The sequence below is a fragment of the Conger conger genome, chromosome 5 (genome assembly GCF_963514075.1).
Source record: "Conger conger chromosome 5, fConCon1.1, whole genome shotgun sequence".
NCBI lineage: Eukaryota > Metazoa > Chordata > Actinopteri > Anguilliformes > Congridae > Conger > Conger conger.
In genome coordinates, this window is record NC_083764.1 from 6,696,470 (window position 1) to 6,718,038 (window position 21,569).

Sequence of the window (21,569 nt, forward strand, 5' to 3'; positions counted from 1 at the left end):
GAGTCTCGTGTCCCTTATCCCGGTGTCACTGGAGATCGGAGCTGAGGAAATTCCGGGCGCTCCTCCCGCTGTTTTTGTCCTGATATCCACGGTCCTCATCCTGCAGTGTCTCTCCTCCACCCGAGCGATCAAGCGCTTAATTGTGGCTAATCGCTGCCTTAATTGAACCAGTTGAGGCAGCGCTTGCAGCTGTAAGTATATTAGTCAGTGAAGGATAGCAGCAGGAGCTGCAGGACACGACCAAGGCCCTGTGCTAAAGATACCTTATTATATAAATCACTCACGTACTTATACGTACGTACATACATACACACAAACATACGTATAAACATACGTACATATGTACATACATATACACAAACATATGTACAAACATACATACATACATACGTACATACACACAAACATATGTACATACATACATATATACATAATGTAAGTGCTTATGCAGTAGATGAATACATGCATACATACATACACACAAACATATGTACATACATACATATATACATAATGTAAGTGCTTATGCAGTAGATGAATACATGCATACATACATACACACAAACATATGTACATACATACATACATGCATACATACTGTAAGTGCTTATGTACATACATGCAGTAGATGAATACATGCATACATACATACATGCAGTGATGGAGTTTTTGCTGGCATACACTGTGCGATGGTCTTTAAATGTTAAATGCTCTATGTAAACGACAGTGATTTCCTTAGACGGGTTATGGAGATGTATTCTATTTTCTGCTTGTATAGTTTCATCACTATGTGTGTGTGTGTGTGTGTGTGTGTGTGTGTGTTTGTGTGCGCACTGAGAACAAGTCTCATGACTGTGTGTGTGTGTGTGTCTGAGAGTGGAGAAAGCAGCCTCTCACTCTGTCAGAGAGAGACATCGTCTCCTGATCGACTGTGTGTGTGTGTGTGTGTGTGTGTGTGTCTGAGAGTGCAGGAGGAGGCTCTGTCAGAGAGAGACATCGTCTCCTGATCGACTCGACAAACGCAGTCACCCTGCGATAATCCTGTTTTGGGTAGGAAAAGAAACAAAAGGCAGTTTTACTGGAGTTTGGTTTATGCCAGGTTTACGGAAAACCCTGTCCAAACCTGAGGGGAATGAGTGTGAAAGGGAAGAATGACTGTGTTCCTATATGGAGTCTCTATGCACACTGCAGAGCGTTATGTTCGTTTATGGGACACTCCAGCGTGACCTCCAGTGTGCCGAGCCCTGATTGGCTGGATGCTTTGCGATGTAATCCCGGTTGTAGTTCGAACAAGTGAGAGGGGTGGCGGCGAAATGTAGCAATTTATTTTTGTGTGGTCATCGTTTCTTGTAGGTCACATTGGCGGATGTGTGGGGGGGGAGGGGATTGGGGTTTGCCTGTTTTAACGCCTGTGCGCATCTCTGTTCAAGCTCCCCCCCCCCCCCCCACCCCGAACCTGTGTCATACGCATCTCCCACGGAGCGAAAGTGCGCTACGCTACGCTAGCGTGAAGCGCTTCCCCATTAATCAGCGTCACCCGCCGGCTCGGCCTCCCCCCAACATGGCCTCCCAGCGCGCAGGTGTTTCCGGCGGCGGGCGATTAGCATTCGGCGGCCGTCGCGAGGCGCGGCAGCCGCCAGGGATCTCCGCGACCCGCGTCTCACCTCCCGGTTTACCAGCCGCGCTTCCGCGCCTCCCCACGCCGTTTGATCGCACGCCTGCGTGTGTTTGTTCCCGGGCCATTTACATACATTTACATTTAAGCTTTTAAGCAGATGCTCTTTGTGGAGCCGTTTGCATACGCGCTGTACGTACGGCTTCAGACGACAAACAGATGCTATGTCGCCAGACTCTCAGCCTATGGCAGTGCTCTGTACAAACGCCTACGCCAGCAATCGACAAATCTGCACCTCCAATGCAAATCCGGCCCTGGTTTTCTTTTCTCCCTGGCAATTAGTCTGAACAATCCTCCTGACCCGTATCTGCGTGATTGTATGCACTGCTGCCACCTGATTGGCGGATTAGGAAATCATAAGAATACGTAGGTGTACAGGTGTTCCTAATAAAGTGCTCGCTACGCGTACACGCTCATAATTAACAATTCATTTTAACCTTTAATTTAATTTTCTGATTCAGCCCGAATTGCATCACATTGTTTCCTGGTTCATATAGTAAGTCTGGGTGATTTATGTACGCAAGACTGGTTCCTTAATAGAATATAAATGTTTAATTTGCAATAATAGAAATGCAATTTAGGAATCTCTATGCGATTCCTGTAATTTTTTTTAAAAATTGAATTTATGCTAATTGTTTTTGCTACAACTCCAGCCCAAGTTTTCCCCGTGAGAAGTTCTTTGTTCTATGTTCTATGTTCTATGTTCTACGGCACAGTGTTGCGTGGTGCGGCTGATGAGCTGTGGTGTCAGAGTTAATGCGGACGACAGTCCGGGAGAACACGCGCCATCCCGGTGCCTCCGGGTTACACCGAACGCAGCGGCTGTCGTGCCCAAACAAACACGCGTACGCACGCGCTCACGCATAATTAACGCGCTCCCCCCCCCCCCCCCCCCGTACCGCCTCGACGCGTAGCCGCCAGTGCGTTCTTCCCAGGGCTGAGCGCGGGATTATCCCGGTCGGGATCGCCGGGAAGCCGGCCGGCGGACGGCACCCCTTTTTCCGGGACGCTGTTCGGAGCGCCGTCGGCGTTCCGGCTCCTGACGTCACCCCCGCTGACGGAGCGGAGTAATCCCCGCGGCACGAGGCGGGAACGCTAACGCAGCGCAGCCCCGACCCGTCACGTTTATCCCCCAGTGCGCTCAGGAGAGAGAGGAGGACCCACGTACTCTCTCTCCCTCTGTGTCTGTGTGTGTCTCTCTCTCTCTCTGTCTCTCTCCCTCTCTAGCTCTCTCCTCTCTCTCTCGCTCTCCCTGTCTCTCTCCTCTCTCTCTCTCGCTCTCTCTCCTCTCGCTCTCCCTGTCTCTCTCCTCTCTCTCTCTCTCTCTCCTCTCTCTCTCCCTGTCTCTCTCTCCCTCTCTCGCTCTCTCTCGCTCTCTCTCTCGCTCTCCCTGTCTCTCTCTCCCTCTCTCGCTCTCCCTCTCTCGCTCTCTCTGTCTCTCTCTCCCTCTCTCGCTCTCTCTGTCTCTCTCTCCCTCTCTCGCTCTCTCTCCTCACTCTTCTCTCTCTCTGCAGTCGAGTCAGATACTCGGCTTGTCCGGGACGCAAGAACAGCTCTCACTTTCCATATCGCTCTCTCTCTCTCTCTCTATCTCTCTCTCTCTCACGCTCTCGCTTTTTTTATTCCTCCCTCTCTCAGGTCTTCTGCTTTTCCCCTTTTCCCTTTTTCTTCAGTTTTCTCTCTCTCCAGCTGGAGAAATGTCATCCTGTCTTTTTAGTTTGAAGAGCAGCTGTCGGGGCGTGGGGCTTTGGTGAGGCTTCCAGCCCCCCCGCCCCCCCCAACCCCCACCCCCACCTCGGGGGTGCTCTTCTTTTGTCTCCCGGTGTCCGTTCCCCTCTCTGCGCTCTCGCTCTCTCTCTCTCTCCATCTCTCTCTCTCCGCTGGCCGGCTGTCTCTCCCCCTCTCTCTCAGCAGCGCCGGACTCTGGGATCCTCTCTCCTCTCCTCCACAGTGGAAGTTCAGCCGTCCTGCGTGTCCCCGGGTGTCTCCGCGTTCGCGACGTTTCGGGACTCTTTGTTGTGCGTCGGGGTGGTTTGCCCTCCGTGGCGTGAACTCTGACCTACCGTTACTCTCCTGCCGCGACCGCCGAATCTCCGTCTTCTCCGCCTCCTCCCGATTGTGAGTGTGCGTGTGATTATACGTGTGTTTGTGACCGTAACTGTGTGAGTTTGTGAGCATGACTGTGCGTGTGTGTTTGTGAGTGCGTGTGATCCGCTGACTGTGTTTGAGAGCGTGAGCGACTGTGTGTGTACGTGTGTGAAAGAGTTTGTGTCTGTGCTTGAGAGAGATCGTGCGTGTGTGAGGGAGACTGAAAGTTTTGTCAGTGTGCGTATGAGAAAGTGTGCGCGTGTGTTTGTGTGTATTTCTGAGTGAGTGCGTGTGATTGTGTGTGTTTGTGTGAGGTTTTGTGAGTGTGTGTGAGTGTGTGTGTGCAGTGTGAGGTTTTGTGAGTGTGTTTGTGAGTGAGTGTGTTTGTGTCTGGGTGCGTGTGAGGTTTTGTGTGTGAGTGCGTGTGTGCAGTGAAGTTTTGTGAGTGAGTGTGTTTGTGTGTGAGTCCGTGTGTGAGTGCGTGTGAGGTTTTGTGAGTGAGTCAGTGTGTGAGTCCGTGTGAGTGTGCGTGTGTGAGTGTGAGTCCGTGTGTGAGTGAGTACGTGTGCGTGTGTGAGTGCGTGTGAGGTTTTGTGAGTGTGTGAGTGTGAGTGTGAGTGTGAGTCCGCGTGCGTGTGTGAGTGTGAGTCTGTGTGTGTGTGTGAGTCCGCGTGCGTGTGCGAGTGTGAGTCCGCGTGCGTGGGGGGCGGGAGCATGCTCAGCGGGGCGGGGGGCTCGTCACGGTGTGGGCTGGCGGTGTTGAGCGCGCTGCGCGCTTCGCCATGCTAATTCTGCGGCGCCTGCACAAGTCGGGAAAGCGTAAGATGATGGCCGTGGTGCGGAGCTCGCTGCAGAAGGTGGTGGTCTTCCTACACCGGCTCCAGAGGATGGCCATCTCGTCCCCGCGCTACCACAAGCTCTGCAAGGTGAGCCGCTCCCTGTGACCTGCTGTTCACCGGGCTAGCCTCTCACCCTCTCACCCGTTCACTCTGTTACCCTCTGACCTTTCACCTCTCACCCTGTTAACCTCTGACCTTTCACCTCTCACCCGTTCACTCTGTTACCCTCTGACCTTTCACCTGTTCACTCTGTCACCCTCTCACTCTGTTACCCTCTGACCTTTCACCTCTCACCCGTTCACTCTGTTACCCTCTGACCTTTCACCTCTCACCCGTTCACTCTGTTACCCTCTGACCTTTCACCTCTCACCTTTCACCTCTCACCCGTTCTATGTTACCCTCTGACCCGTTCACTCTGTTACCCTCTGACTTTTCACCTCTCACCCTCTCACTCTGTTAACCTCTCACCCTCTCACTCTGTTACCCTCTGACCTTTCACCTCTCACCCTCTCACTCTGTTAACCTCTCACCCTCTCACTCTGTTACCCTCTGACCTTTCACCTCTCACCCTCTTACTCTATTAACCTCTCACCCGTTCACTCTGTCACCCTCTCACTCTGTTACCCTCTCACCCGTTCACTCTGTTACCCTCTCACCTTTCACCTCTCACCTCTCACCCGTTCACTCTGTCAACCTCTCCGTGTTACCGCCTCACCCTAACTTTGAGTAACGCCGGAAAGTTTACCAGCTCTTTCGGTGTTGCGATTCATCATCCATACGCAGTGTTTGTTTGTGCTTATGTAGTTATGAGCTGATTTTATTCTACATCTATTCATTAGTGTTCATTAGTTTGTTGTTGTTGTTGAGTGTGGTTTTGTTTTGAGCTTTCCTTGTACTTTCTGTTAGTTGTGATGTCTTATAAATGTTTGAAAATATTTTTGGAAATGAAAATGTTTTTTTCTCGATGGTTGGTGATGGATTTCCCATTCTGTGGTCATCAGTAATCTTCTGAATAAGACTGTCTCTGCGGAATTCAACTTTTGGTCAGATGGATGCTCTGCTCTGTTTGTATATGGTGTGGCAAAGAGCAGTGTGCTAATTACTGTGTGTTTGTTGATGTGCAGTATAAAGTCCTGTTAATTAGTGTGTGGATGATATTACTAACACTGAGTTGTGTTAATTAGTGTGTGTATGATATTATTAACATAGCTTTGTTCATTACTCTGTGTATGCTCATGTGCAGTACAGAGTTGTGTTGATTACTGTGTGTAAGGTGATGTTTATTCTGTATTTTAGTCCTTTTAGTATTTTAGGAGACACTTTCAATGAAAAGTCACGTACAAGAAGCTCATAAGTACCTCAACAAGTGAAAAGCATCACATCGATAACAAAAACACTTGCATGTAGCACAATTATAAACATAAATGATAGTCTTCGTAAGTACAGATTTTTTTAAAGGGTATAGAAGAGAGATATTGGGGGCTGGGAGGACTAGGGCACAGTGTGAAAAGGTGTGTTTTCAGTCTGTGTCGTTGTATGGGGGAGGGATTCTGACAGTGTCCGCCAGGTCATTCCACCACCAGAGCGTTGTAGCGCAGGCTTGTGTTAATTTCTTTGTGTATGGCCATGCATGGGACAGAGATTTGTTAATAACTGGTGTTAATCACTGTATGTACTGTGGCTATGTTCATTATAGCTGGGATGCGGATTGGCAAAAACCAAAACATGGCAGGGTTTGGTTCTGAGTTCTCCCGTCCGTGAGGAAGGAGTGTGAGAGCACGAGGAGGGGGGTGGGGGGTGGCGGGACTCAGGGCAGTTTCTCAAAATGACAGGAGCAGCAGCGGTAACTGGCGGGATGGGGGGGGCGGGGGGTGGGGGGGTTTGACAGGAGGAAGGTGCGCTGTGGTGTCAGAGCTTAAATTCGATTGCAGACCCATCCCCCCATCCCCCCATCCCCCCATCCCCCCAAAGCTCTTGCCAGATCCAATCAGTTAATCTGTCAGAGTTTGAGCGTCTAAAAGTGAACTTCCCACAGTCCCTACCTGCACACATACACCTGAGGGGAGGGGGGGGAGGGGTCTCAAGTGGAATCTTTATGTCAATTTCTTACCCCCCTGGGCCCCCTGAGGCAGTGACAAATTTCCCCTTCTGCCCCCTGCGGGGCAACTCCTCCTCATTCCTGAGTCTGTTACCCCCTCCTGGGCAGTTCCATCGCTCTTGATTTGATTAACTCTCCCCCTGGGTTGTTTCAAGTCTTTGGATTCCATGGAATGCTACCGGGTACATCCCTCATTCTTGGCTCGATTAACCCCCCTTGGGTTGTTCCATCATTCTTATAGCTCGACTAGCCCCCCTAGGTAGCCCCATTGCTCTGACATCAGCTTAACCCCCAACTCCCCTCGGGTTCTTCTATGGCTCTTGGCTTGATTACGCCCCCTGGGCAGTTCCATCGCTCTTGGCTCGGCTGGCTCTCCCTGGGCAGGCTCAGAGCCCAGCGGGACGGACCAGTGTGCGGGGGGGGGAGGCTGATGGATGACCCCCCCCCACTCCCCCAGCCGAACTCCCATCGGCAGCCTGTCAGCGCTAACGTAGCGCACGCTACCGGCGTCCGCCCCTCAGGCCAGAGCCCTGTGCTTACTAAATGAGAATCACTCTGTAATAATTACGCTGCCTGGGGGCACTACCGCCCCCCCTGCGGCTGTGTTGTCCGGTGAGGGGTGCCGGGAATGGGGAGGGGAGACTCGGTGACCGAGAAAGCTGAGCCCGCCTGAATCGCGCGGTTTAATATCGTTTAATATCAGGAACCCTGACGAAGGCACGCTTTGCCGAAACGGCGGTGGTTCCCCTGGCGTCAGGAAGAAGCGAGGAGCGTAGAGGGTGTACGATCGTTCCTTTCTTTCTTTCGTGCGAGTGCGGGTGATCAGCGCCTGGTGCGCGGTGTGCGTCTTCCCTCGCGTCTGCTCAGAGCGCCAGCGTGTGTGTGTAGGACTGGCGGGAGGGAGGGAGGGAGGGAGGGAGAGGAGACGGAAAAAGCCCCAGCGCTAAAAATGTCTCCCAATTATCACCTCCCGTGCCCTGAGTTTGCCCCCGTGGCTGCTCAGATGCAGGCCCTGCTCCTCGCCGTTCTGAGAGCGGATGTCCGCTCTCGTTTGCGTTCCCGCGTTAACGCCGCGTCACGCCTTACGTAACGGGCACCTGGAATGGCTCACGGGCTGCCTTTTGTTATTTATTAATTTCGCAGCTGGGATCAAACCGCAGACCCCAGCAGAAAGTGACTGTGATAGCTCCTAACAGCCGGGTAATGCGCTCCCTCACGTGTTTCCAGCGTCTTCCAGCTAATTAATCCCGTTAATTTCCGAAGGATACGCTTGTCGTAATCGCCTTTTTCTGCTGTAAACATGAGAGGTTTCCTGTGCCCCCCCCCTCTCCTGGTCAGAGCCTCCCCTCCTTCTGTTCCTCTCTCCTTCCCTCCTCGTTCTGACACGCTGTTAAAAGGTACATATTGGGTTTTCTATCCCCGCCGACAGTGAAGAAGTGGCCCCGCTGTGGCCGCTGTCACACGCCGTCCCATAATGCACCGGGGCTCGGACGCGCTCTCGCGCCGCCCTATTAATAACCGGGGCTGCCGCCCCGTTTCCGTGCCGACGCTTTGTGGGGCAGGTTTCCGTGGCGATGCCGCACCTAAGGGCCAATCCGGGCACGGTACGGTGAGTCGTGGCCTGTTTTAATTGCTGTCATTATGGGTTCTGAAGGTCATCTGATCCTCCAGGGGGCGCTCCGTCAGCTTGTGTGTCCCGGTGTTAATGACAGGGCGCAAAGGCCGCCCATATTCCTGCAGGTCCACACAAGCACGTCAGTCGGTGCCTGAGTGTTGGGCCGGAATTAGGCTGATGCTCTCTCGGTTTTCAAAAAAAAGGAACATTTCAATTTCGAATTCAGCCGAAGAAGAGTGAACCAGATTCCCCGCGATTTAAAGCCTCCCTGTCCCTGGAGCTGCGGCCCATTAAGACGAGATGGGCTAATTAACTTTTCACAAAATGGCGGGGCAACAATGAGCTGTCAATCAAGCGACCGCTTTGGACCAATCAGGTCGGTCGCGCTCTCCGCGTTGTATGAACTCGCGGCGCGGCCGACGGACGGGCGATCGTCTCCCGCCCCGCACCCTGCGGGATTGTGGGTACTCCCGGAGCCTGGCTTCCTGGAGAGCGGGCGCTCCCGGCGGTACGGGTAACGCTCCGTAGCGTCGCCCGCGATTCCCGCTCCGGCAGACGCGCGCCTCCCAGCGCCGCCGGCGAAGCCGTGCGTTACATCACGTTACCGTCACTTAGCGGAGCCTCTGATCCCGAGCCGCCCACAGGAGCGGAACACAGCGGCACTCACGTCAGGAATACCAACGAGCGCCGAGACGGCCCGTTAAGAGTCTGTACGCGACACTACCCTTAACGCGCGGCGCTTTGTAGTGCGGCGGAGGGGAAGGGGGGCGTCTAGACGGAGAACCTCACGCGGCCGTGCCGAGAACATCCGAAAAGGGGAAGATAAACATAACAAACAGAGAAAGGCCAGAGGAGCCGTGGTGAAGCCCGCGGAGACGGGTCTTCGGTCTGGATCGAGAAACGGGCCGGTGCTGCCTGGGAAGACCGACAGGCCCCTGCAGCCTGTGTCTCACGTGCGCCCGGAGCGTTCTGTTTCTGTTTCTGTTTCTGTTTCTGTTCTGCGTGACGGCGCTCCAGTCCCCCTTCTTTACGCGATTATGTCCACAGCCTGAGGAAGGGCCCCCGAGCTGCCGGAGGAGGTCATTAGCGGGGCGCTGAGTGCGTCCGCCGGGCCCTTTGTGCGGCTCTCCGCGTCCCTGAGACGACGGCGGCGGTGAAAAGGCCCTCCTGGTCTGAATAGCCGCACGGCACCGGAGGCCCGGTCGCCCTTCAGGACCGGCTAATTAGTTTGCCTGTTCCACTTCACTGAGGGTGGGAAAAAAAAGAAAAGACAAATGCAAAGGATTGACAGGGTGAAAAAAAAAAAAAAAAAAGGTAAATGGTTGGCATTTATATAGCGCCTTTATCCAAAGCGCTGTACGATTGATGCTTCTCATTCACCCATTCATACACACACTCACACACCGACGGCGATTGGCTGCCGTGCAAGGCCCCGACCAGCTCGTCAGGGGCATTTAGGGGTTAGGTGTCTTGCTCAGGGACACTTCGACACAGCCCGGGCGGGGGATCGAACCGGCAACCCTCCGACTGCTGAGCCATGTCGCCGACCATATATCTTGGTTGTGCCAGATGCCAATGCCTAATCTAAACCTAAATCTAAATGTGGACCTAAATGTAAACGTAGGCCTAATTCTAAATCTAAATCTATGCCTAAACCTGAATCTAAAATGCAGGTGTAACAGCATGTTGGAAATGCAGAAAACGCAACGATCGTGGGGCCTGATTTAGTCCTGCCAGATTAACCCCCGCCTGGCACCCGACCGACCGCCACAATTAATGTTTACCCCGGGGGTGTGCCGGGGGAATTTCTCCTGCCCTCCTGAGACTGCCCCAACCCTCTCTCTCTCTCTCTCTCTCTCCCCCTCTCTCTCTCTCTCTCTCTCTGGCACAGCATACCTACAGCAGCTCCCTGGGAGAGGAGGGGGGGGGGGGGAATTAAATAAATAATAAAAAACTGGATCATTTCTCTTGTTCTATTTTTTGTTCCTGAAGAACTACGTGGGAATAGCTCGCTCCTCGACACTGGCTAAGTAGGCTAAAGAAACACGGGGCCCCCCCACCGGCAGAGCTGGGCAGGAAACGCTCACCTCCCGCCTGAGAGCCTTTTTATCCGCGTACCGGCCGCTCGCTGTTTACAGCTGTACCTGCAGGACGCGGCGTGTGTGGGCCTCTGATCTCTATCCGCGTGCTTGTGTCGGCGACGAGGGGAGCTGGGCGGGGGTTAAGGGTGGTAAAGGTGGGCGCGTGCGGGAGGAACCGTGCCCCCTCTGTGGCCAATAACGCCGCTAACGAGCTGGGGGGAGGAGCCCTCGTTAGCGGCTGCCTTAGCGTCCTCGACCCGCCGGCCCACCGTGGAGCCCAGAGCATGTCACAGCGGCAGGATGCATTACGGCTAATGCGCGCTATTATTCATACTGCTATTGGAATTTTTCTGCGTGATCGATGGTTATAAATGGGCCAACGAAATCAAATTTTGTGTGTGTGTGTGGTTGCGGGAACAGTCTCACTTTCCATTAAAGTCTGGCTCGACTGTTTAGCGGGGCTTGAGTTCAGACCATTTCTCTGTGATAATAACACAGAACGTTTATTTTGTTTTGCTATCTCTGACCGGCAGTTACACAGAAAACCGTTCAGGCTGCACTTTATCCAGTGTGGGAGCGGGGGAGTGTTTATATCGCGTCACCGTTCACCTTCGGGACACAAAGTATTTTTTAGGAAAATGGTATTTTGGTTCTTGATCCTATGGAAGTTTCTGAAGTCCAAATTAATCGTATTGAATGTGACCCAATTGGTATGCAGAAGCTAATGCAGTTGTCTTTACTTAATCCATTCTCGCACAGTGCCTTCTTAGACTACAGAGCAGAATCCTATTGAGTGTTTCTGATGTCATTTCTTCCCCCAAATTGTAGCCTGTAGAAAATATCAACAGGACGCCAAGAAAGTGAATAAACGTCTTTGCGTCTTGATTTTCTATCGGAGAGTATTATAAAAGACTACGGAGCTGAATTCTTACGAGCACTGAATTTGCATTTTGGTTTTACTCGGAACGTCACGCATGCCTTGGTTTTCGAAAGAGAGAAACGCCACCGGCTTTTTTTTTTTACCTTCGTTTGGGAGACTTTCGCGCGTGATATTCCAAAATATTTTGACAGTTTTCGAAAGCCAAGACGCGGAGGGCGAATCTCTCGGAGCTGATTGGTCTAATTCAGAGCAGACCGTGGGGAGTCGCTAGACTGTCATCAAACAGAAGTAAACATTTCGGTCTCGGTTCAGTTGCTAAATGTTAAAAAAAAGAAAAAAAGAGCGGAGAATGATTGCGTCACCGGGAGTTCAAAATACATCTGGCTAAAAATAAACCGCAATCTCCCGGAGAGTTAGCAGCTAGGAGCGCGATTAATTAGCGGATGGCTTTTTTTTTGAGGAAGACGGAAAGATGTTTTTGGTGACTTGCCGATATCAGATGCTAGCACCGTTGTATGGAAAAAATCAAAACGGGGAAGGAAAAAAAAACAAGATGCTAAAAGCAGCCGAGAGGATTGCGGATTTGAAAGGGGCAAGCTTTTATCCAGGACTAGCACAGCTTTTGTGAACAGAGTTCCGTTAATCTCTGCTGCAAAAACCCGTCTGGAGCACGGCGAACAATGCACTTAGGGCTGAGTGGATTTGGTTCAGGTAGAAAGCCAGCCTTTAAGTATGTGAGAACATCGTTTCGGATACAGGCCTGGCTTTATCAGTTTTATCGGTGTGTGTCTGTGTCTGCGTGTGCGTGTGTCTGTGTGACGTGGAAAGATTTGCATGTGGATGGCTCCCATCAGTCATGCACGGAATTAATATTGCAGTTGCTTTGAAAGCCCATTTTAGAGTAGTGCCATCGAAATAAAGGGTATAATTCATTATTTTTCCAATAATAATCATCTTAATCATAATAAATAGTATGAATACAGTATTTGAATAGGTTGTGGTTATTCATTGGCCCTGCCCCAACCCCTTATTGTTCAGCGGGCTGCTCCTTCATGTCCATATTTATTTCAATTCAATGTTCATATCAGTTAATTTAATCAAACGTAATCCATCTTGTCAACCATAGCTGAGCGTAACGAACGCCTATTCACCAAGTAGAGTGAGTGAGTGAGTGAGACCGAGACAGGAAAAGAGAGAATGAGTGAGAGAGAGAGAGATGGAATGAGTGCGAGGCTGAGAGATACAGAGGGAGGGAGAGATTGAAAGGGAGTGAGAGAGATTGAATGAGAGTGAGGCTGATGGAGAGGGATGCAGAGGGAGGGAGAGATTGAGAGAGAGGGAGTGATTGAGAGGGAGCGAGAGAGAGAAAAAGTGAGGCTGATGGAGATACAGAGAGTGGGGGAGAGAGAGAGAGCAAGAGAGAGATTGAATGAGAGTGAGGCTGATGGAGAGAGATACAGAGAGAGGGGGAGAGATTGAGAGAGAGAGAGAGCTCACAGTAGAAAACTGCACACTGTGGCAGGGGACGGAGGGCGAGTGAAAAATCCCAGCTGTGTTGCGATCGATACTGCAGAGTGTGTTTTTTAAACACCTCTCTCGGCGAGCTGAGAGTCTTATAATATGGATGTTCTTTAGGGGGTTCTGTGCCAGGTGCGCTGTGCGGAAGATGAAAAGCACAGCCGGCCTTTACCTGTGCTCTCGTTCTCCCTCCCTCCCTCCCTTCCTCCCCGTTCCCCCTCTTCGTCGGACCTCAAAGCCCCGTCCTAAATAACGCCCGGGGCTCGCTGTCAGGGAGCGTGTCACCCGTGGCGGGGGGGGGGGGGGGGGGAAAGGCGCTCAGTGGGTGTCTCGGTGGCGCAGCCTGTAGAGCACTGACCGCATGCTCATTGCGAGCCGCGACGTCGGCGGTTCGAATCCGACCGTCCGACATTTGTCGCATGTCTTCCCCTCTCTCTCGCTCCCATTCTTCCTGTCTCTCTATACTATATACTGTCCCCTGCGCCCGTGAGCGTGTTTACGCACCGATCGATTGACGGGGGAAGCTGTTGATGGAGGATGAGAGGAGGTCGCTCCCGTTCGGCTGTGTGACGCGGTCGTACGTTCACCGGAGGTCAGCGTTCTGCCCCGGGGACCGTGGCCGTTTCGTTTCCGAGGCGGGTGTAACGCGCGAGGCGTGGGCTGAAACCAGAGGGCCAGCCGTCACTCCCTGTCACTCAAACGGCCTCTGTACACGCTTTACTCTACCTCCCGGCGGTTCCCAAGCTTTTCGCTTCTTGACAGCTGAAGCCCGGCTGTGGCTTGAATGCTTTGTTAGTAGTTATTTGTAACGCTGAGGAGATTGAATATGAACGCCAACAAGTGTGTTGATTTTTAAGTGATCCTTTATAAAACATCAAGATAAACTGGTATCATCAGTGAGTCATGTGCGTGTGTGTGTGAAGCTGACTAAGATTATTAAGGGGTGATGATGATGATGATGGTGGTGATGAAGGTGGTGTTCACAGTGACAACGATGGTGACAACGCTCATATGAGGATGACGAGGGTGATAATTATTTTGATGAAGGTGGTGATATGTGTGATGATGATGATGAGGATGATGAAGGCAACAAAGGGGAGGGAATTAGCATTTCTTAAAGAAATAAGTAATAATGACCTCATCTTATTCCCCAGTTCTCATTCCAGGAAAGTAATCCTCCTCCATTTCACACACACACACACGAGGAAAGGGACAAAGAGTCTGGAAATGAGAGCGTTTTCACAGAACACCCAAATGCAGACCTTTTATGACATTACCAGGATTATGGGCCGCATTAGAAAGCCATTATCTGAGCGATTCCAGGGAGAAGTGGGGGAGAGGGGTGTGTGTGTGTGTGTGTGTGTGTGAGTGTGAGTGTGTGAGTGTGTGAGTGTGTGAGTGTGTGAGTGTGTGTGGGGGGGGGGGTTAATCTGGGCATTAGTGTGGCAGCCTCCTGGACCCACAAAACATAGCGGGAGGATTAGAAAAGAGCCAAATTAAGAGTTCTGTGACTGGAGGAGGGGAGGGGAGTGAGAGAGAGAGTGAGAGAGGGGAGGAATGAAAGGGGTGGGGTAGAGGGATGAGGGAGGTGGAGGGAAAGAGAGTGAGGGGAGGGGGAGAGCAGGGGGGTAAAAGCTGTTTTTGTGCTGTCCTGAAGGGAGTCTCAGATGCCTCCCATTAGTCTCTTCAAAGCCATTCCACCTGCGCTTTCGCTGAGTTTCCTGGCTGCATCTCAACCGCTAGGCACCCACTTCCCTGTAGGGGGCGTTTCACGCTTAATTTTCTCATAAAGTGCCGTTTGAAAATGGTCCTTTTCGCTCTCGAAGCACAGCGGTTTAAGCCGGTGTGATTCCTAACCGATCTTTGGAAATAAATGCGCTGATGTTTTATGAGTGTGTTGCTCCCGTGTTGCTCCCGTGTTGCTCTTCACAGGAATGTATGCCCAACCAGCATGTACTGTTTCTCTCCCAGTTTACATTTTTTAAATTCTCAACTTCTGTGAAAAGTTCACGGCGCATCACAAGCTCAGCGGTAAAAGCAGTGTGCTCGTTAGAGCACTGGAGAGCCCAGCTGCACTGGAACACTAATTAGGGCTCCGTGTGTTCGCCCGCGTTCGGTCCTGAGGACTCTGGGATGGTCCCTGAAGACCAGCCGCTTCTGAGGACTTGTTCTGAGATATCTCCTCATGCGCTGGGTTAATGAAGTGCAGAGTCCATCGTGTCTCTCACACAGGCCCCCTCCCAGGAACACAAGCATCACCGCAGCGGTGTGGAAGTATTCAATATTCACGATGGATGGCTATTAAAAACATGCCAGATGCCTGCAAGATTTCGACCAAGGGAGCACAACTTTGCTTAGTTTAAAAAAATAACCGATGGAAAGGTTAAGTTGGTCCTTGTTTCTTTATCTGGTGAGATGACCCTTGATAAGGACACCCCCATCTCAATGAGGTTGCTCTCCTGAATCGATAAATGATTAATTACATAGATAAGTAAATGAGTAGATAAATAAATGTGATGAATAAATAAATACATCAATAAAAGGATGAGGTGAAATTAATACGTACAACCTTCGTACTCTCCCATCATTGTTTGGAGTTCTTCTAACTTTAAATGGATATGTTCTGCGATGAAAGTGTTGACAGATAGGCGTATGTTTTCATTAAGCTGTCCAAGAAGTCTTACTGCAGAGGTCCTGCATTAGTAAATGTTAATAGATGTGTGTGTGTGTGTGTGTGTGTGTGTGTGTGTGTGTGTGTGTGAGAGAGAGAGAGAGAGAGAGAGAGAGAGAGCATGGGAGACCAAGAGACCAAGAGAGATAAAGTCATCTTAGGGGAGCTCACCGTAAAGTGACCAGAGCCAACTATTGTAATTTATCTTGGTGTGGAGGCATTTCCAGGCTTAAATGATCGTCTGGAAAAAGCCATCAATAACGTTTTTTTTAGCAGCACGATCGGCGCCCAGGAGGTGAGATTCATTTTTTGCCTCTCACTCACGGCTCTTCCGGCTCTCAGATCGCCTGTTCCCCTGGTCTGTGACACTGCCACCCACCCCCCTCCACCCCCCTGCTCCTGCCCCTAATCTGCCATGCATCTCACTGCTACTTCCTCTTCCTGTCCGTCCCTTATATCAGTCCCCCAGTAATGAGACCAACACTCCAGGGCACTTTAGTTCCACATGTTATTTCTTCACTGTTATGAAAATGGAGTGTGCTATGAAATATTAAAATAGAATCTCTTATCTTAGATGTCTGAATGCTTCAAAGTATATGCCAGTTATTTAATAGGTATTTTCATTGCCTTTCCTTTTGCAGAGTTTGTGTGCATGTTTTAAATGCACTGCTGTGAAAAGTGTTTATATGGACTAGATCGCGACATATTCCAATTATTTTGAGCTTCCTCTGAAGTTTGCGTCAGAAGGATCATGACAGACTCCCCCTTCTCTCTCCCTCTCTCCTCTCTTCCTCTCTGTTGCTCTGTCTCCTCCACCCTCTTCTCTATCTCTCCCTTGCATTGTTCCCTCCTCTCTCTCTCTCTCTCTCTCTCTCTCCCCCTCTCTGTAGCAATTCAATTAAAAGATGCTTTATCTGCATGACACATGTACCATCAACATGTTGCCCACACTTCACAAATAAAAGCAAAAACACAAAAACATTACACTGTACATAAACTACAATGGATGACACAGCATTTCTTGACGTATAGTCTGTATGTATCCCCCCCTTCTGTTGCCCGAGACGGAACAGGAAGTGGCAGAGAAGCTTGAGCCAGTCTTCCATTTCGGTTCTTTATTTCTTTTTTTTCCTTTTTTTTCTTCTTCTTGGCTGCAAATGCCATATTCCCAACGCCCCCCCCCCCCCCCCCCCCCCCCCCGAGATGATTGACAGAAAAATTGACATGCGAGCTCAATGCGTTTCGGCGTCTCCCACGGCAACCTTCCGCCCGGCAGCTGCGGGGAGACCGCTGGCCTTTACCGCAAACACCGGCGGGCTATCGCCGCTCCGTGCTTTCATCCCACGGGGCTTCTGGGAAACGCCTCGCTAGGCACACAGCCTTGAAGCGGGAGGAATGAAATAATTTAGCTTTTAATAAGTCCTGGAAGCACAAAGGTGTTGTGAGGGGAGAGGAGTAGGCTTGCAACCAGGCGGTTTCTCATCCTTGGCGCACATTGAGTTGAACCTAAATTACTTATGGGAATATGAACGTATGGAAGGATGCTTTAAATATTAGCTAGAGGTTCCTGCGGTATCTACACCCACTGGGCACTTAGGCTACAACAGCAGAATACCAATAAGTAAGTCTATCCACTTAGACGTTCCACGCGTTGTGTGTTCAGAGATGCTCTTCTGCATACCGGTGTCGTAATGCGTGGTTATTTGCGTTACTGTCACCTTCCTGTCAGCTTTGACCAGTCTGGCCCTTCTCCTCTGACCTCTCTCATTAACATCTCGTTTTTGCCTGCTGAACTGTTGCTCATTGGATGTTTTTTGTAAACTCTAGAGACTATTGTGCATGAAACTCCAAGGAGATCACCAACGATCATTCCACCGTCCAAGGCACTTTGATCACATTTGTTTCCCCGTTCAGACATTTGGTCTGAAAAACAGCTGAACCTCTTGACCACGTCTGCAGGCTTTTATGCATTTAGTTAAACGCTGTGACTCCAGGGGGGATGTTATGTAACTTATTGTGCATTGTATACAAGTGCCTGTGTGTACACCTGTTTGTTGACCTGTTCTGAATCTAATAACAATGCAATTATGCTTTGTGCCAACTCATGAATTTCCGAAAGTGGAGAGGGGTTTTGACCCCAAGCGAGTGCGCTGTATTTTTATTTTTTTTTCTCCTCTGTTTAAATTGGGTCCGTTATCTGGCCCGACTGTTTACTGGAACCATAAGTGATAAAGTGTCAACTATTATTTAGTTCCAAATCAGTCCACTCGCTTAGAAGCTTCGCTTGCGGTAATTAGATGATTCATTTCGATGATTAATACTCCATGGCAGGGTGAATGCTTGAGAGAGGTTTGAAAGGAGACTTTGGTGACCTCGTTGTACCGGGCGAGGAAGCCGTGGCGTAAAGAAGGTTCCGGGAATTTAGGCCCTGACTACAGCCTGCTGTGATCGATGGACTACTTGTAGTCTGCGATGCGATGTGATGCCGTAGAAGTCGGTGATCGGTGGGACTGTAGTTAGTTTTGTGTCTTTGGTTTGAAACTTTACCTTAGAGATTGAGTTGTAGAAAAAACATTGTTGTCCGCATCTGCTGTGAACGGTAGATGATAACATTCGCGTAAATCGCCGGTGAATTCCTACTTGAAGTTTGCGAAGGGCTTTTCTCCCTCGCTGAAGAAGGGCGGCTTTAGCCATAGAAGCGGACTTTTAAGCCATTTCACCCTTTCCACGTTCACAGGCACCGTAACGACACACTTCGCTCAGAATAGTCTGTTATTTTCCCAGCGAGGAGGAAACCGTCCGCTGCGTTCTTCGAATTGAATGGCAGATGTTCCGAGCTGAGCTAGGCTGCACAATGGCTGCCCTTATGAGGAAAGCTGGATAATGGGCTGTTATAAATGTTGTGAAAAAGAGAGAAACGGTCGCGCTTCCGAAGACCTGCGGAGTCCGACGTCACGGTTCGGCCTGAGGCGCGTCCGCTTCACAGCTCTAAACGCCTAAACGTGCGTTTATCGCGAGTCAGAGATTGAGCGAATTGGCAGTAAATGGGAGGGAATCGTTGTCTTCTCGGCAGTGGCTGTGACTGTTATGCGAACGGGGAGCCTAAGTGCTCCTCCCGCTCCTCTGCCTGCAGTCAGATCACCGCCTGTGTGAGCGTCTCACGAGCTGCTCAGCAGTCAGGTGACGCCCGGAAGGAGAGCGAGAGCGAGAGAAAGAAAGAAAGAAAGTGAGAGTGAGGGAATTAGAGAGAGAGAGAGACCAAGACTGAGCGAAAGGGAAGTAGATGGAGACACTCAGCGAGGCCGTCGCAACTCAGAGACGAACACGGCGACACTTTCACACAGAAGGAAGAAACCCTTTAGAAGCGCAGGGTTCCCCTTCATTTAGCCCTCCCAGAGAGAGCTAAACCTGGATCCCGTGGCCGTTTCATCTCTCCCTTGCGTGCGAGTCCTCCAGGAGCGAGATCAGAGTTCATATCTGCAGTCAGCCTCCCAGAACCGCGTTTCCCAGAAACCCTTTCAACTAGGGTGCTTCCTGCTTTCCCCCCCTTCCCCCCCCACCGCCCCCGCCCCCACCTCCACCCGCCTTTGATTTGCAACACGCTGCGAAACACCACCTGCAGCCGTCTTAATTGCGTTCCACCACATCGGTGATTACGAGGGAGAAAAACACCCTTTTTATTTTAAGTGTCAGGCTGTTTCTTAGTCTTCTTATTTTTATTTATTTTTTTAATTGTGCGGTTCCGCTTCAGGTACCTTTCTAAGCCCATGGGGGGGATGGGGATGGAAAAACACATTAATTAGTGTCCTAAAGCGTAGTTCTGGAAGTCCAACTTCAGAGGCAAACTGTTGCTTCTTGACTGGCCCCACCATTTCTGTGACATTTTACACTACCCAGGATATGATGTTAATTTCCTTGTGCTTATAATTTGGGGGCTGTGCATAAAGGCCTGGCTCAGATAGTCCTGATCTAGCGCGATTCCTACCAACCAAATAACCAGGCAATGAACAATTTGGAACCATACTTCCCCCTCGGATCTTCAGCGCCCCGGTTCTGATCTGCACTTTATCGTACGTCGCTCTGGATAAGAGCGTCTGTGAAAGGACGATAACGCAATGTAATGTAATGTAATGTAATGTAACAGCAGCGCGATGCATCAGCCGAATGGGCGCTAATGCCAGCGTTTCACCGGGGGATGTCAAGTGGGCCGGCTTCCTCCTCCGCCGTTTTCGACATTTCATTCGAGGCTTTAACGCGAATGAAATGTGAAAAGTTTCTCCGGTGCCCGTGAGTGCTCGCTGTGTTGACACTAAAACACCCGCCGTCTGAGCAGTGCTGCTGTAGATGTGTCCTGCAGTTCATAAAGTTGTGTTCTGTTCTGAGATATCTATAAAATATCAATGTTTTCAGGTTCCCCCGTCCCTGTTGCTCTTCGTGTTTTGATTGATTTTCAGTGTTCACTTCGCTGAAAGGTAATTCTGTTACCCGGCGGAGCTAGTTTTCTGTCACCTCCCTTCAACTCTGAGTTCAAGTTTCATCATAATAATCTTTATTTATATAGCACTTTTCAGAACAGTGTCACAAAGCCCTTCACAAAAAAAAAAAAAAAAAAAAGATTCACTACAAACAACAAAAGTGACATAAAAAAGATCTTAAAACGGAGCAGACACAAAGCAGGGTAAAATAGTATAAAGTCAATACAGCGTGTCATTGGTTAAAAGCAAGTCGATATAAATAATTCTTTAAAAGATTTAGATTTAGATTTAGACGGATGGTACAGTGGGTAGCACAGCCGCCTCACAGCAAGGAGGTCCTGGGTTTGAATCCCGGTCGGCCTGAGGCCTCTCTGTGTGGAGTTTGCATGTTCTCCCCGTGTCTGCGTGGGGTTCCTCCCACAGTCCAAAGACATGCAGGTTAGGCTGATTGGAGAGTCTAAATTGCCCGTGGGTATGAGTGTGTGTGCCCTGCGATGGACTGGCGACCTGTCCAGGGTGTATTCCTCCCTTTCGCCCAATGCATGCTGGGATAGGCTCCAGCACCCCTGCGACCCTGTCCAGGATAAGCGGGTTAAGATGATGGATGGATGGATTTAGATGTAGAAGATGCCTAAAGCTGAAGCCCTACAGGCTCTGATGGAGAAAGCCTGGTCACCATGTTTACGTTAAGCTCCAGGGAAGCTTGTGGGGAAGGAAACCGTACACACGCGCGGGCAGCTGTAAACAGGCATGAGTGGATTGGAAACTGATGACCCGGAATGGCCGCGCCCCGTTGGTCAAACCCCCCCCGGCCCGCTGACCGCTCTGAGGCCGTGAGGAGAGCCGGGTCGCGGTGCGGGTCGACCCGGTCGGGTCACGGGTCACGGGTCTCGTCGGTTCCGCCCGTAGAGCCATGGAGTACGGCTGTGGACCCGGGTTTCTGGAGCGGGCGACTGCAGCGTTTTTAGCTCCCTCCACTCTCGCCGAAGTGCGCCGTAACCTGGGCCACCCCCCCACCCCCCCCCCCCCCCCCGGTGGTGACGCCCGCAAATTGCTTTCGGGTGAAATGATCTGTGGGTCGTGTGCATATAATATAATATATATATATTATAAAAAAAAGCTTGTTCGTTCTGGGGAGTATGGGGCAGCCTGTAGCCTGGTGGCTAAGGTACATGACCGGGACCCAGAAGGTCGGTGGTTCAAGCCCCAGTGTTGCCATGTTAAGATCTGCACAGCTGTTGGGATTTTAACCCCATATTGCTCTAGGGGGGGGATTGTCCCCTGCTTCGTCTAATTAACTACGTAAGCTAAAGCACATCAGGTCTGTGCAAAATGCTGCTACTGCCGTTTATCAGAAAGTGGGCAGACTGATCCCAATTTCTGATGAAAGATTAATTTTAAAAACTCACAGACCTTATGAGTCATAAGTATCGAGAGGTTATGATTATATAATACTCATATGGGGAGGCTATGCCCCCCCCCTTTTTAATTGAAGTTCATCTTCAATTATTTTCTTAGTTATTACACGATTTTACATAATAAGGAACTTCTGTACTGTGTATATTATGTAATTTTCCATATTACTTCCTGCAGAAATGGCTTCTGTTATTGTACATGGCGTTTTATTGC

The 21,569-nt window shown here is 50.5% G+C and overlaps 1 protein-coding gene across 1 annotated transcript in view; it reads left to right on the forward strand.

Moving 5' to 3' along the window:
- The window catches only part of utrn (utrophin), a 256,495-nt gene that overhangs the window by 105,581 nt on the left and 129,345 nt on the right, over positions 1 to 21,569 (forward strand). The gene's annotated exons all lie outside the window — the stretch shown is intronic.